The sequence below is a fragment of the Pinus tabuliformis genome, chromosome 2_2 (assembly GCF_031772625.1).
Source record: "Pinus tabuliformis cultivar Carrire ecotype Pingquan chromosome 2_2, CPIR1, whole genome shotgun sequence".
Classification (NCBI taxonomy): Eukaryota; Viridiplantae; Streptophyta; class Pinopsida; order Pinales; family Pinaceae; genus Pinus; species Pinus tabuliformis.
Window position 1 is genome coordinate 1,139,627,651 of NC_142300.1, and position 16,675 is coordinate 1,139,644,325.

Here is a 16,675-nt window from a genome sequence, read left to right on the forward strand (position 1 = left end):
CAAATCTTTCAATGATGTTTAAGGTATGGGATTTCACTTAACCCAAAGAAATCTTTTTTCGCATTAAGTGAAGGAAAACTTATAGGATTCATAGTGTCAAAATCTGGTATTCACATTGAGCCTGACAGAGTCAAAGAAATTTCTGAAATATCCCTACCTCATAATAAAAAAGCCATGCAATCTTTCCTTGGTCAAATCAATTTTTTGAAGAGATTTTCCCCTGATTTTTCACGAATTGTTTCTCCTTTGCAAACCATGATTAAAAAGAATTCAAATTTTAAATGGGGTCAAGATGAGCATGAAGCATTCAACTTGATCAAACAAGCTATCATTAACGCTCCATCTTTAGCAACCCCGAATTTTTCAGAATCTTTTATCTTATACACATTTGCCTCAGAGAAATCATATTCCGCGATTCTAACTCAAGCAAATCAAGAGAAAGCGGAAGCTCCAATCGCATTTTTTAGCTCGAATTTACAAGGTGTTGAACTCAACTATTCAAACGTGGAGAAACAGGCATCTGCTGTTTTCAAAGCGGTCAAATATTTCAGACCTTTCTTACTTAAAACCCATACTAATGTCATAGTACCATTTCCAGCGGTAAGAAATCTTCTAATACAAAAGGATGTGGGTGAAAAAAGAGCAAATTGAATCACTGCTTTACAAGAATACGACCTTGAGATCAAACCAACAAGCATTGTGAGAGGTCAAGGCTTCTGCAAAATGTTGGCTGGAGCATCGCAAATTCCTGAAAATTCATCTGAAGAGGTACAAATGTATGAGGTAAGCCTAAACGATGCAGAATCATTATATGCTGACACCATTTATTATCTTAAGAACGGGTATGCTCCATCACACCTGGATCACACCAAGAAAAGAGCTCTGAGATTGAAAGCTAAACAATATAAGCTCATAAATGATGTTCTGTTTAAAAAGAATTACGATTCTGTTCTTCTTAGGTGTCTTGAGAAAACTGAAGCCGAAAAGGTTTTGCAGGAACTCCACGATGGACCAGCAGGCGGACACTATGCTGGAGATGCTACTGCACATAAAATCTTACGTGCAGGATATTATTGGCCTACGTTGTTCAAAGACTCACACAGTTACGTGAGGAAATGCCAAGTCTGCCAAACTACTGCATGGAGACAAAAGAAACCGTCCATGCCACTACAGCCGGTAAACATCGAGCAACCATTCAGTCAGTGGGGCTTGGACATAATAGGTGAGATCGTTCCTCACTCTTCTAAGCAGCATAGATACATCCTCACGACAACAAATTATTTTACTAAATGGGTAGAAGCAGTTCCTCTCAAGACAACTAATTCTGAAAACATCATTGAATTCATAGATCAATTTATAATCACTGGGTTTGGATTGCCAACGACTTTAATGTTTGATAATGCCTCATACTTTTCTGGGAATGCAATGGCTGAGTTTGCACTTAAAAGAGGGTTCAAACTGAAATATTCGACCAACTACTATCCGCAAGGTAATGGATTGGCTGAGTCAACAAATAAAAACCTAATCAGGATTATTAAAAGAACAATTGACCAGAACCAGAAGAATTGGCACAAAGCTTTGGTAGATGCTTTATGGGTAGATAGAATAACAAAGAAAGCTTCAATCGGCACTTCTCCCTTTAATTTAGTTTATGGGAAAGAAGTGGTTCTTCCAACTCACTTAGTCATCCCCTCTTTGTCTTTAGCACAATACATTGATTAAGTATCTACTTCCTCCATACAACTAAGACAAATGGAAATAATTAAATTAGAAGAACAACGAGAACAAGCTAAGAAAACCCATGCTCATCACCAAGCGCTAATAAAATCCTCTTTTGACTCGAGCATAATAACCAGAAAAAAATTTTAGATGGGAGATTTAGTTTTGAAATGGGATAAGGCTCATGAAGAAAAGGGCAAACATACAAAATTTCAAAAGATGTGGCTTGGTCCTTTTCAGATTGTAGAAGTCATAGGCCCATCAACATTTGTGTTGCATGATTTAGCAGGTAGAAGGGATTCTTTGCCTGTTAATGGACAAATCCTTAAAATATATTTTCCATACAAGATTATTCTTCTATTCTGTAGGATAGTTTTAGTTTTTCTTTTTCTCTTTCCATAATAAAACCAGTTGTAGATGGTTACTACAGGGGCTCACGAAAAAGACACCAATTCTCTATCAGATTTTGATTTTTTTTTCGCTTGTACAAGTAGTAAAATTTTCGAAAAATCTGATCTTTATTATTGACAGATAGAGTTAACTTTAGCCTAGATATGATACTAGTTTCAACTTCAAAAAATTTGATGAAAGCAACCTTTAGCAAAGAAATTGTTTTATATCAGCATAATGAAAGGTATCAATAACAAAATAAATATTCTCTGTAAAACTGCTGTTTTCAAACTCTATTATTGTCGTCCAGAGCTTTCTTAAGGAAAAACAATAATTTCCTCCCTGCTAAAGAAAATCACAACATTCAGAGGAACAATACGAGAAAACACTATATCTCAAAGAATAAGAGGTCTTATCACGAGCCGGCTTATCATGATCACAGATATTATAACTTGCTGACTTTGCCAATACTGTCCACCAAAATAGGGCAACGACTCAAGATTGTTGCAATCAAAAGACAAGGGGTCTCATCACGAGCCAGCTTGTTCAACAAAAGTGTAAATCAAGTGAATGACTGTGTCATAATTTGGCCACCAAACCAAGACATTGTTCTTTAGAGAATAAAAAAGGAAAAAAGTGTCAAAATGGGTTTTTCTCTGAAAAGTTGTAAATAGCCTTAAGCAGGATAAAGGATCATTGCTGGGTAACAGGTAACCCTGTCGAGGCTATGGACGCCTGCTGGCAGCAGAGGCTCTACCTACGACAAATGAGCATATTTTAAAAGCCAGCACACATAGAAGACCTTATTTTATCTTTAAAAGACCAAGTAATGGCTGATGTAAATACAAGGACTAAGCCTGAGGAAGAAAACAATTGGAATAGGAAAAGGTTGAAACAAAATATCATTGATAGGATAAGGCATAATGTACTCTATCTGTCCATAACAAAATTTAGACTTATGAAAATTTTTCTGCTTTGGAAGTTAAAATTCAATAGAAAAACAGAGATAATTGGTTCTTCCCAGTGAATCGCCATTGTTGTGGACACCAACAACCCCCCTCTTTGTTTGGTATTAGCAATAACACCAAGAAAATGGGGACCCTTAATAAAAAATCCAAAAAACATTTTATGAAAATTTTTGTATTCAACTTCCTAAAACTGTATCGCATCGCGAGAAGAAAATGAAACATTTTCCTATGAGCATAATAAGCTACGAAGAAGCGATGCGAAATTCATCACATCACATACATTATGAAGCGCTCTTAAATGAAAAATCTTAAGTAATCTTTGACGGCCAATATGCGACGTCGCATATCGCAACATCGCGTAAGCAACACACAATGATTCAATGACTAAGCGTGATCTACGATCTGCGATGCTGCGATCTGCGATGAATGCGATTTGCAATAAATGCGTTCATAAATTTCTGCGATGACACACCTTGACGACGCGATCCGCGATGCTGCAATGTGAGTCGCAGAAATCACCCATCGCAAATTTTCCTCGGCGCAGTATTCAAGGAAAGCTGTCCGTAAACCAAAATTGGGCGCGCGCCTTAAAAGAAATTAATGAATGTACGCCAAATTATTCAAGAAGGACAGTTTTGTGTTTTTCGAAGAGTCAGTTAGTTATGGGTGTCATGATTATGCATTCATAAGAGCTTAAAGCTTTCATGTCAATCTTTATTATCATTACTCTTTTCCTTTGCGTAAACTGTAAGACAGGAAATAACATGAAGCAATGTGCAGGAAACATCTAAGGAAAAGGGGAAAGTGTCAAATGCTCGGAGAACAGAGAAGAGATGCCTTCATAAACGGATGCCGCATGCAACAGGACCACAGATTCCAGAGTATCACTCAACAGATGCTGATGTCAATAGACCATCCAACGCCCAGAGTCAAAAGCGCACAAAAGCAGCATGTTTACAAAAGATCCTGAAGCTTATGCTGGGTAAAGAAAAAAGAAAAAAGGCGCTAAAGAAGGAAAATGCACCAGAAAAGCCCCGAACAAAGAACGGAGGCAGTTTTCGATGCAGAAAATTGTTCAGAGAGAAAAATCCCTAACTTGTTCAGTCATTCGCAAGGCCGGAAACCGAAATAGCAAAAGCAGAATCAGTTTGAGAGAAATTTGGGTTATTACCAAGTATACACGCAGTGAATACACCCAGCCAGAGGAAGATTCTCAAAAATATCTTCTAGTTTACGAGAAAGTGGTGCTAGCGCTTGTCATTTCTATTCCCATAGCTCAAACAAAAGCAGAAGGAGACCAGCCGACTCTTCCCAGGCGAATGTTGCATGCTTGAAGCACTAAGGAGCAAATACAGAAATGGTTAGGAATTAGATTCAATTTTTAGAAATAGTTTTGCTTTAGCAGAAGGGCGGTCGTTTAAAACCGTATCCTAAATCTATGTAATTAAGTTAATTAGTTAGCAGTATTTAAACCCTTCTTAGGCATTAAGAGAAGGGTCCAAAAATTTGTCAAAAAACTTATCCTCAGAACATGCACTTTTGCACCCTCGGAGGGGGTTTTGATGAATGGATGGATCAAGGTTTATTAATGTTTGCATTTGATATCTGCTACAGATGTTGCACTTATGTACTCTTAGTAGATGTTAGAGCAAGGAGAGATAAATCATTGTTGCTTGAAGCTTATGAGTGGAACCAGTCATAAATGGTACTTTTATCTCTTGGCCATTTCTGCTTATATTCTTAAAGTGATATACAGTTTTCAGTTGTTTATATATTACTGCATGAATGTATGAGTTACCATTTGGCACTTTTGTACGGTGGAGTCATTTATTTATGTTTGATATATGAATAACTTATTATGTGATATGTTGTTCACAACTGTTTTGCCTAACTTTTTATGCAAACTGGTTTATCTTAATTGATTTCTATTCTTATGATAGCTGAATGATCTTTATTACCAGTTATTGTTTGAAATCTCTTTAGATCGCATAGTAGAAGAAATACACCCCGGGTTAGCGTAGATTAGATCTGTTGTTTCTCATTAGATTACAATAACATAGAGTTAGTTTAAAAGTCTGAATTAAATTAGCTTTAAGTACTCTTAGATCAGCATCATCCAACTCTACACACACACACACCCTTAAATTGGGAAACTGGTCCCATTATCCCCAGTCGGACCCGCTATACCAAACGGATAAGGAGATGCCAACCAAGGTCCGGACCGGGTGGGTATCCCCCTTGTTGTCGACCCGATTTTCGGGGCTTCAACAAGTAGGAAGCCCTAGGAATTGTAGCATTATTGCTGCAATACTGGTGCTCACCAGTTCAGTGACACTTTCCTGATACAACAAGAAATAGAGGTCAATTTCACTTAGCTTAGAAGAGGCTGAATACATGGCTACCAGTCAGGCAGCCATGCAAGGCCATTTGGATGTGGAAGATTCTAGTGGGATTGTTTGGTCAAAGGATGGATCTAACTGTGATCTACTATGATAATCAGAGTTGTATCAGACTCTCCGAGAATCCAGTTTTTCATGACATGTCCAAGCACATTGATATCCGGTATCACCATCTTCGAGACTGTGTGCTCAAGAGGATCATGTTGTTGTTGTATGTTTCGACCAAAGAACAACATGCAGATATTTTGACTAAGGCATCTTCAAAATGCAAGTTCAAGTTCCACAAAGACAAGATTGGGGTTACTGGTAATCCCTTTCTTGTTGAGAGGGAGTGTTGAAAATAGCAACAAGAAATGATAAAAATAGAGGTGCTAAAATTAGCTATAAATAGCATTTCGAGATACATTTCAATTTTAGTTAGTCCCTAAACTAAAATTGAGAATTAAAATTTGAATTTGATCTTAGAATCTGTTTGTAAAATAATTAATTAATTCATCTTGAGTTAATTAGTTGTAGAAAATCAAGCATGAAGTCTATGTGAAGACATGCAACAGTTTCTCCATTGGTTGAGGAAGTTAACCCTTGATTAAAGGAGATCAGAATGAGTTGTACTTTGAGTTGTAATTAGTTAGCTCAGTTAATTGAGTTAAGTCCAGTTAGATTAGTTCAAATAGTTTGTTGAACTAATTGTGAGTTCAGTTAGTTAATGCATGCATGCATGTAACTGCTGCACTTCAGATAACTGAATATTATCTCGTAAATAACTCATGCTTGTTAGTTCAGACAAAGACCCAGTTGAGATCAGTTGATGGGACAATGTACTATCAGTTGAAGGAATATTCCATGGAGGATATCTCTTACATGCAGAAGGAATTTGTTCCTTGGAGATTGTGCAGTTACTTTTGGGTTTAATGAGTGTGTGATGAGGCCAATTCTGTTATGCTCTTAACCTGCAAATCAATACCCAAGCGAAGAAAAGATACCGAGAACACAAAATATGCGAAGAAAATATACCCAGAACACAGAATAGCAATGATTTTATTATTCAGAGAGAAATGTTCACAGGCCTCTTCGAGGGGGCAACCTCCAATAGAGCAGAGCTCGATTACAAAACAAGACACAATGCTCCTCGCAGGGAGTCTCTATCCTTTATATATGACTCATACATGCAATACCACGAGCCAATATCGTGGGTTTTATTAATACCATCTATCTAATACTACCGCCTATTTACCATCTATCTAATACTACGGCCCATTTGCAACTAACTGTGGTCCCGTCATTAATTGCGGGTTAACCATTTACAAATATTAATATGGGCTTTATTGACTCTTGACTATGACGTGATCCCATGAAATAAATAAGGGGGTTAGGGTGGGACCCTAACATGCCCTCCCCCTTAAGACTAGCCTTGTCCTCAAGGCTGAAGCTATGGAAACTTCTGAAGAATAGTGGCTGGTTCCCAAGTTGCATCTTCTGGAGAGGTGTCTTTCCATTTGACGAGGACCTCCTTAATCATGCGGCCGCGCAGGTGCTTGTCTCTGGTGTCTAGAACCTGTTCAGGTTGAAGCCAGATTGACCCTTCTTCGTCCAATTCAGGTAGACTGGTTTGAACTCGGCAATTGTTCCCAATCACTTTCTTGAGGCACGATACATGGAAAACTGGGTGGATTTTTGCTGTAGGTGGCAAAGCCAACTTGTAAGCCACTTCTCCAATGCGCTGAAGTACTTGGTATGGTCCATAGAATTTTGGGGAGAGCTTTTGACAACCCTTGTCTTTGAGTGATGTTTGCTTATATGGTTGCAGCCTCAAAAAGACCTGATCCCCTTCTTGAAATTGGCGCTCCGAGCGATGTTGGTCAGCCTGTTGCTTCATACGGTTCTGAGCTTGATGAAGATTCTCGCGCAGATGGGCAAGAATGGTTGCGCGGTGTTGTAGGAGTTGATCCACGGCTTGTACTTTGGAGCACCCCGAGAGATAAGAAGTAGGGGAAGGCGGGAGTTGTCCATAGACTGCTTCATAGGGAGTCATTTTGGTGGTGGCATGATAGTTGGTGTTATACCACCACTCCGCCAGAGGTAACCATTGTACCCAAAGGTGTTGCTTTTCTGAAGTGAAACACCTAAGGTAGGTTTCTAGACATTTGTTGACGGCTTCGGTTTGACCATCTGTTTGCGGATGATATGAAGTACTGAGTTTGAGTTGAGTGCCTTGTATTCTGAAGAGCTCCTGCCAAAAATTACTGGTGAAGATTGGGTCACGGTCGGATACAATAGAAGTGGGCATGCCATGCAATTTGAGGATCTGATCCATGAAAGTTTGAGCAACCAAGGTTGGTGTAAATGGGTGGGGTAGGGCACAGAAATGAGCATACTTCGATAGTCGGTCCACAACCACCATGATGACTGACTTGTTCCCAGACTTTGGAAGACCTGTAATGAAATCCATGGAAACCTCTGTCCAAATTGACGCCGGAATGGGCATTGGTTGTAATGTGCCTGGTGTGTTGACGGTTTCCCCTTTGTGGTGTTGACAGACGTCACATTCTGCTACGAAAGTAAGGATGTCCTGTTGCATGTCGGTCCAAAAAAATTATCTTCTGGCGCGAGCATACGTCTTCTGAAAGCCCGAATGTCCTGCAATGGGAGATGAGTGCAATTCTGCCAAAATGCGACTTTTGAGGGTGGATGTTGGTGATATTACGACTCTGTCCTTGTAGCGAAGAATATCATTCTGCCACGAGTAGCCCTTGCTGGAATTAGGATTTGCCTGCAATTGAGAAATGAGTTGGGAGAGCCCTGGATGTGAAAACCATTCCCTGCGAGCCTCTTCAATCCAGTCTGGAATGGGGAGGGAAATTGCGAGCAGAGTACTTTCCTCCTCAAATTGGCATGACAATGCATCTGCTACCCTGTTGTCTTTCCCTTTCTTGTAAATGATCTCATAATCATATCCCAGCATTTTGGCTAACCATTTATTTTGTTGAGGGGAAGAGAGGCGTTGCTCCAAAAAATATTTAACACTGTGATGATCTGTGCGGATTTGGAAACGTCGCCCCAACAAGTAAGGTCTCTAGGTCTCGACTGCATGTAATATGGCCATCATTTCCTTCTCGTAGGTAGACTGGCCCAGATTCTTCCCACTTAGTTGTTGGCTGGTGAAGGCCAATGGTCGCCCTTCCTGCATTAAGACCGCTCCAATACCTATTCCCGAAGCATCACATTCAATGACAAATGATTTGGTGAAGTCCGGTAGTGCTAAGACAGGAGTGGAACACATGGCGGTTTTTAGAGCGGTAAATGCCTGTTGTGCTTCCTCATTCCAGAAGAAGGAATTTTTCTTTAGGAGTTGCGTTAGGGGCTTCGCTATGCGGCCATAGTTGCGGACAAATTTACGATAATAGCCTGTGAGACCCAAAAATCCTCTCAAGCTTTTCAAGGTCTTAGGTTGAGGCCATTCTTGCATTGCCTGGATCTTTTTTGGGTCCACCTTGACACCCTCACGCCCCACAATGTGGCCCAAATACTCAACTTCTTCCATGCCAAACGCACACTTAGACATCTTGACAAATAATTTATGCGTGCGGAGCAGTTGCAAGAGTAGATCTACATGCTGAAGATGTGCCGCCCAAGTGCCACTATAGATGAGGATGTCATCGAAGAAGACAAGGACAAATTTTCTGAGATATGGTTTGAGGAGGTGATTCATAAGGCTCTGAAAAGTAGAGGGGGCATTACAGAGACCAAATGGCATGACCAGGAACTCATAATTTCCTTCGTGAGTTCTGAAAGCTATCTTGGGAATGTCGACTTCCTTCATGCGAATTTGGTGGTAGCCTGAGCAAAGATCCAACTTAGTGAAGAATTGAGCCCCATTGAGTTCGTCCAGCAAATCGTCAACCACTGGGATGCGAAATTTATCTTTGACTGTTAACTTATTGAGGGCCCTGAAGTCTGGACACATCCGCCACTCCCCATCTTTCTTGAGGACCATGACCACTGGAGATGAATAAGGACTAGTGCTGGGACGAATGACAGCTACTTCCAACAATTCCTTGATGATTTTTTCTATTTCATTCTTTTGGGTGAACGGATATCTGTATGGCCTCACATTTGGGGGTTGGGCCCCTGGAACTAATGTGATGCTATGATCATGTTCCCCTCGCGAGGGTGGAAGCTCATGAGGCTTTTCAAAGACAGTCTGATGTTTATTTAAAATCTGTTGCATCTCAGGATGAATTGGCGGGGGCATGGTGTCGACTACCTGGATGGCATTAAATTGAGCTACCACTCCATGATGGCCCTTTTTTAACAATTTTTCCATCCTATGTGAGCTGATGATAAAGGGGGCTCCCGCCTGTAGTCCACGGAGGGTATGTGTGGAGTTGTTCTGCTAAAAACTCATATATAACTCCTGGAAATCCATTGTGATTGGCCCAAGAGTGCGGAGCCATTCCGCGCCGAGGAAAATGTCGCAACCCCCCATGTGTATTGCAAACATGTGGGTTTTCAATTGATAATCCCCCATTTGAATTTTGACATTTTCACAGCGACCTTCACATTTCATTGTGCCCCCATCTGCAATCTGGACTTGGAAGTTAGAAACTGCCCGGATGAAACAATGTGCTGCTTCAGCGATCTTTTGGTGGATGAAATTATGGGTACTTCCACTATCAATCAAGACTATTACTGGGCGATGTTTAAGAAAACCCCTGATTTTGAGAGTTTGAGGGGAGGAAATTCCTGCCAATGCATTCAGCGAAATAATTGGTTCATCAGATACAATCTCTTGTTGGTTATCTTCTTCTATCGCCTCCGGTTCCTCAAGTGGTGGATCTTCCTCTGTGGAGCTGTAGTCAGTGGCATCTATTTGAAAAAACTTGTGCTCTTTGCATTTATGACCAGGGGAATATTTTTCATCACAGTAGTAACATAGTCCTTGCTTCCTTCTTTCGGCCATTTCCGCAGGTGACACCTTTTGAATCTTAAGTGTCTGAGTCATATTGGGAGCCTGTGAGGGACGACCTTTAGCGGGGAAGTTGGGGCGGCTGGATTGGGCTGTTAATGCACGTTCCACCTTACGGGCTACCTGGCAAGCCTCTGTCCATGTGGGAGGGTGGTGGAGTAGAACCTGAGCTTTGATGGCTTCTATAAGACCGCTGATAAAGCATTCCATGTAGAACTCATCTGTGAGACCCTTAGTGCGGAAGGCTAAGGCTTCAAAAGCAGTAATATATTCCTCCACTGTACCCATCTGTCGGAGCTTAGTGAGACGCCCCAAAAAAGAGTCTTCCTGTTCAAAGCGACTGCGAAGAGTTTTGGAAAATTGGGCCCAATTCTGAAAATGTCCATTGCAACGCTGATGCCATTCCTTCCATTGCCATCGTTCATTGTCCAAGTACATGGTGCCAACCATAGGCTTAGTCCCCTCATCTGTGATATGATTCAATTGGAAGTACTGCTCCATTTGTGCTAGCCATGCGGACGTGTGAGAACCGTCAAATTTCTGCATATCCAACTTGGGAGGTCGCTGACTGGGTGGTGGATGGGAGTGCCAAACGTGAGGAGAGTGGCTAGACTCTCCCTCATGGTATTCATGGCCATTATACGCCTCCTCGTGGGCTGGCTTCTTGCCCTTTGAGAATGCCTCCTGTATCTGGTTACTCATTCCTTTAAGCTCAAGTTCTATGTGGTCACTCATTCCTTGAAGGTTAAGTGCTATCTTTTCCACCGCAGTTTGGAGGGAGTTGACATAGTTTTCAATTTTGTCGATCCTTTCATTGGCCATCGCTTGAGCGCGAGTTTCTACCATACACCAACCTGATGAAAAATTGGGACCGCCTAAAAATTTTTACTAAGAAATTGAATGGTACCACCTTGCTCAGCTCGTCGTCCTGATACTGATGGGCTAGGTCACCAATAAGCGCCCCAGAGTTTTACTCCTTCCTGATCAATACTTCAGTCGCCAAATCCTCAAACTGTCAATGCCGCCAAAAGTCCTGCGAAAATCATATCCAGGTACAGGAACCCTTCGCAACTACTCCGATCTGGTGGATCTGAGATATCTGAATGGTGGAACAACTGCTGCTGCTGATCTGGAATATCCGATCTGGTGGATCTGAGAGATCTGAATGGTGGAACAACTGCTGCTGTTGATCTGGAAGATCCGATCGGGTGGATCTGAGAGATCTGAATGGTGGAACAACTGCTGCTGCTGATCTGGAATAGATGATGTGTGATCCCCCTATAGAAAGGGAACTATGGTCTTGGGGAGTGTCAGGTGCTACAGATCACAATATACATAAGGGTCTGACAGTAGTACTCGGCCCAATGTTTCAGGGCTCTAACTAAGGAGGATCGACCGTACCCTTAGCCGTACAACCCAACTACCCTATCGTACGGGCGAGTAATCTCTCCGAGTGTTGTTCTCGGTGTACTGTAGCAACAAGACGGCCGAAGGTTTATCTATGGCGAGGTTTCAAGGGAGCTAGGGGGCTTCCTATATACCCAGAGGGTACGTGGAAGACAGTCCGTGCGCAGTTCTGTCTAATGCGCTACTACTCGAAGGGGTACCCACAGGGGTTACAAGGGAGTCCAACAGACGTGACCACCTCTTGTATTTCCTACGTGCATGCCTCCCCAAATCCGCAGGTTTATGCGCTTAACGACAGATCCCGTGGTTTAAAGACGCCGGAACACGTCTCTAGCCTAAAAAAAATTTGCTAAAATTTGGAGATCCCACCGAGCCCTGGAAAGTGCTCTGATACCACTTGTTATGCTCTTAACCTGTAAATCAATACCCAAGCAAAGAAAAGATACCGAGAACACAAAATATGCGAAGAAAATATACCCAGAACACAGAATAGCAATGATTTTATTATTCAGAGAGAAATGTTCACAGGCCTCTTCGAGGGGGCAACCTCCAATAGAGCAGAGCTTGATTACAAAACAAGACACAATGCTCCTCGCAGGGAGTCTCTATCCTTTATATATGACTCATACATGCAATACCACGAGCCAATATCGTGGGTTTTATTAATACCATCTATCTAATACTACCGCCTATTTACCATCTATCTAATACTTCCGCCCATTTGCAACTAACTGTGGTCCCGTTATTAATTGCGGCTTAACCACTTACAAATATTAATATGGGCTTTATTGACTCTTGACTATGACGTGATCCCAATACATAAATAAGGGGGTTAGGGTGGGACCCTAACAAATTCACACAGGTGGCAGCATTGGACCCCAAGGAAAACTGCGCAAGGAAATAGGAGGCTTGGAGGGCTGAGGGAAGGCATATCTTATGTCTATTCAGTCTGTGAGCTGTATTGTTGGATCATATTGAGAGCAGGATAGCTTGTGAGCTAATGCTGTGTAATTTGAACATATTTCCACTTGTATGATAATACAGAGATCAGGGTTTTTAGCTGAGGCTTTCCCCAGAATATTCTTCTGTGTTCATGTGTGATTGCTTTCTCATTCTTAGTTATATGTGTTCTATTTGATCTTGCTCATATTAGATTAAGCTTCCACGAGTTTGTTGTAGAAGTAGATCTTGTATTTTGCTTTAGTATATTGCATAATCTTGTCAGACCAAGCAGTAACTCAAAACAAATCAATTCATATTATTCCTTCAAGTTGGTCTTTATTATAAACATGAGGGAGACTGCTCACTTCATCTCCCAATGACTGTTCATATCTCTTATTATTTATTTACATTGATTATATTTATTCACCCAATCCTGATGATTAGGTGTCAACATTCCCCCCCCCCCCAATCTTAAGGGATGTTGGTGAGTCCAAGCATCATTTTGAATCGTTCAAGCTTTTCTCTTCCAAGTGCTTTGGTGAAGATGTCGGCAATTTGCTCATTAGTGGAACAATGATGGAGATGGATTTTTTTGGCCTCAACATGATGTCGAATCGGACGATATTTGGTGTTGATGTGCTTCGTTCGATCAGGGAACTTTGGGTTCTTGGCCAACTTTATTAGAGAGGTATTGTCAATCATGAGTGGAGTTGATTGTACTTGTTTTACCTGCAAATCTTCAAGAATTTTCCTGATCCACACAATTTCTTTTATTGCTTCAGTTGCTGCCACGTATTCTTCTTTTGTTGTGGAATCTGCTGGAATTGATTGTTTGCGTGATCTCCAAGAGACAGCTCCTGATCCAAGACTCATAGCATATCCTGAAGTAGATACCCCAGTTTCTTTGTTTCCATCGAAGTCTGAATCAAAGTATCCAATCAAACTGAAGCTGTCCACCTATGTATGCTTGATTCCAAAGTCTTGAGTTCCCTTAAAGTACCTTAGAACTCTTTTTGTAGCAAACCAATGTCCCTCACAAGGCTTTTGCATAAACCTTGAGAGGATTCCAACAACAAACGAAATGTCTGGTCTGGTAGTAGTTAGGTAGTTGAGACTTCCTACAAGCTGTCTATATTTGTTGCATCCTCAAATTCTTTTCCTTCAATAGATGTGAGCTTTAAGTTTTGTTCCATTGGAGTAGTAAGAGGATTGCATTCTATCATGCCAAACCTGTTTAATAGATCTCCAATGTATTTCTTTTGAGAAAGAAATATGGACTTCGGATGTTGGGTTACTTCAATACCAAGATAGTAATGAACATAGCCCAAATCATTCATTTCAAAACTTTTCCCCAATTCCTTCTTGATGGATGCAATGTAGCTTTCATTGTTCCCTGTCATCAAAAGATCATCTACATATACCACAAGATATACAACTGTTTTTCCAACTTTCTTGACAAATAAAGTTGCATCATCTAGATCATAATGTTTGAAATTGAGTTTCAGAAGATGCTCAGTTTTTCATACCAAGCTCGCAGTGCTTGTTTGAGGCCATACAAGGACTTCACAAGTTTGCACACTGTATGTTCATGTTCTTTCATAGCGGATCCTTCAGGATGGGACATAAAAACATTCTATTTTAGATATCCATTCAAGAAAGCAGTTTTTACATCCATTTGATGGACTTTCCAACCGTTCTGAGCTACTAGGGCAAAGAGTGTCCGGATGGTAGCCCATTTTGCTGTGGGGGCAAAAGTCTTCTCATAATTGACCCCTTTCTTCTATGAAAACCTTTTTCCACAAGCCTAGCTTTGTGCTTGTCAAGTGAGCCATCAGCTTTATACTTGTTCTTGTAGACCCACTTGCAGCCAATTGGTTTGGCTCCTAATGGAGGATCAACCACCTTCCAAGTGTTGTTCTTTATGAGGGCATCATACTTATTTTGCATCGCTTCTTTCCATTCATCATTAGAAGTATCTTCTTTGAAGGAAGTTGGTTCAAAATCTGTAGACAAGTTCAATTCACAATCATAAGAAACATCCATATCAACAAGTGAATTAGAGTCATCTACATCACCTCCATTTTGCCGGTTTGAATTTCTAGTTCCTGTTTTTCCAACCTCATCAGGATGAACACTTTCAAGCATCTTTGTCAGCCACTTTGGGGGACCTTTCTTAGATGGTCCAGGCTGCTCCGTTGGTTGAGTTGGGACTGAATCATGTCTGAGTCTCCCAATTCTATCAATCACATCACTTAAAGCATCATCCATTGTTGGAGTTTCATGCGAGAGAGAGTGTTCTTCATAAGAAGATTCCACATGTTGATCTAGTATAGGAATCCCCTCTTCAAGATGTGGAATCTGATTATCAAATTCTTGAAATGATTTTGCATTTGTGAATCTATCTAAGCGATCAAGTTATCGCTCAACAACATTGTCAGTTTTGGATGATTCAAGAAAAATTACATCTCTAGATACAACAAACTTTTTATTGACTTCATCATAGAGACAGTATGTTTTTGAGGTGTTTGAATACCCCAGGAAGATACACTTACAACTTCTTGCATGAAGTTTGTTTATATGTACCTTTGGTATCAAGAGATAATAGGTGGAACCAAAGACCCTGAGATGCTTTACCGAAGGAACATATCCATACCACATTTCATATGGAGTCTTGTTTCTAATGGCATTAGATGGACATCTATTCTTTATATATGCAACACATAGAACAACATCAGCCCAAAACATTATCTTTACATTTTTGAAGAAGAGCATGGATCGTACCATATTTAAGATTGTCCTATTCATTCTTTCAGCTACACCATTCTGTTGGGGATTATAAGGCACAATTGTTTGATGTTTGATCCCATGTTAGCAAAGATAGTTTTCAAATTCATTTGATGTGTATTCTTTTCCATTATCAGTGTGAATAGACCCAATATGAGATTGTGCATCATTTTCAATCCATTTATGAAAGTTCTTGAATGTTTGAAAAGCATCAGATTTGTTCTTCAATAAATAAACCCAACACATTCTGGTGTAGTCATCAATAAATTCCATCATATATTTATTTCCATTTGTAGAAGGAATAGGCATTGGACCACATAAATCTGAATGAATGAGTTCAAGTTTTCTATGTGCTCTTGAATGTGAATCATGAAAAGACTGTTTGCTATGCTTTCCTAGAATGCAAGCATCACATTGCTTAAATTTCCCAGGAATTGTAGGCAAACCAGCAACACCATTTTTCTTCAGCAAGCGGAGGCTGTCATAGTTCAAATGTCCAAATCTAGCATGCCATAATAAACTTGATTGAAGTGTACCTTCTTCATAATGAGAATTGTATGAGAACTGTTGTGCACAAGCAGAGGTACCTTGCAGCTTGAGAAGCTTTTCTTCTTCTATTCCCCTCATGACAAGTGAGTGGTGAGATGCTTTTCTCACCTCAAGCTTGCCATCAAACATATGAATGGAGTGACCTTGTTGGCAAATGTGGACTAAGGACAACAAGTTTCTCTTGAGCTGTGGGAGATATAGAACATGATGCAGAAGAAAGTCTGTAAGACCAAGCAATTTAAGCCTGATTGTGCCAAGCCCTGATGGCTTGATTTTTGATTGGTCTGCAAAGTATACTGCTCCATCAAGATTGTCAGTAAATTCTTCAAAAAAAATATTTTCTATGAGTCATGTGGCAAGTTGCTCCTGAATCAAGCAACCAATCATTTTTCCAAGAAGCAAGTGAAGCATTAAATAAATCTTCATTTACTCCAATATGACATTGTGCCACAACATAGTGAGCGGATTCAGGTGATTTACCTTTGTCTGTGTCATTAGTTTTAACTTTCTGTTGGTTTCTTTGCTGTTCAATTTTGTCCCATAGTAACTTG